We start from the raw sequence: 828 nt of genomic DNA, 5'->3' as shown, positions 1-828 counted from the left end.
GGGCACATAGAAGACGATAATGGTGTTTTCCATTCATCAATAAATTCACGATACATTCATTCAAAACACACACACACACACACACGCACACATACATGTACACTATCACACGCACACAAAGTCTTACGCAGCACACACACACTGCGCTCAGTAAAGCACACACACACAGGGCCTGCTCGACATGTGTGTGTTGCAATTCGCTCAGTGTGTGTGTGTATGTTTTGATTCCAGTGTGTATGTCTCTTCGTCTGAGTGTGTGCGTGCAATGAATTACATTCATCTTTTCAACTTTGCATTCGTAGCTTTATGTCATAACTGATGTTATTACAGTACCTAAAGTTAAACAATGAGTATTACGTCATCAGAACTATGTTTACTATAATTAGGTGATTTACTAAAGGTGATTTACACTCGAGTCTATAGCTGGCGAGGCTACCATGGCGTAAGTAGCAAAACGGGCTGAACCTCTACTAGGAGCTGTATGTTAACGCCAGATAAATGAAAAGAGACACATAAAAGACCGCAATCATATCTCACTCAATAAATCATAAAAGATCTACGAGAAACTTATTCAACGCACACACGGGTAGATAATCACGCAAACACATCCACACAAACACACATACACAATCACACACACACACACAATGTCTTACGCATCACACACACTGCGCGCACTGCAACACACACACTCAGGGCCTGCCCGTCATGTGTGTGTGTGTTGTACTTCGCTGTGTGTGTGTGCATTTTGACTTCAGTGTGCGTGTTGTGCTGGTATCTGTGTGCGCGTGTTTTGTGGGAAAAAATTAAGATTGATCATCATGTCCA

This window comes from Branchiostoma floridae, chromosome 14, assembly GCF_000003815.2.
Source record: "Branchiostoma floridae strain S238N-H82 chromosome 14, Bfl_VNyyK, whole genome shotgun sequence".
Classification (NCBI taxonomy): domain Eukaryota; kingdom Metazoa; phylum Chordata; class Leptocardii; order Amphioxiformes; family Branchiostomatidae; genus Branchiostoma; species Branchiostoma floridae.
Note: the sequence above shows the minus strand (reverse complement) of the source record.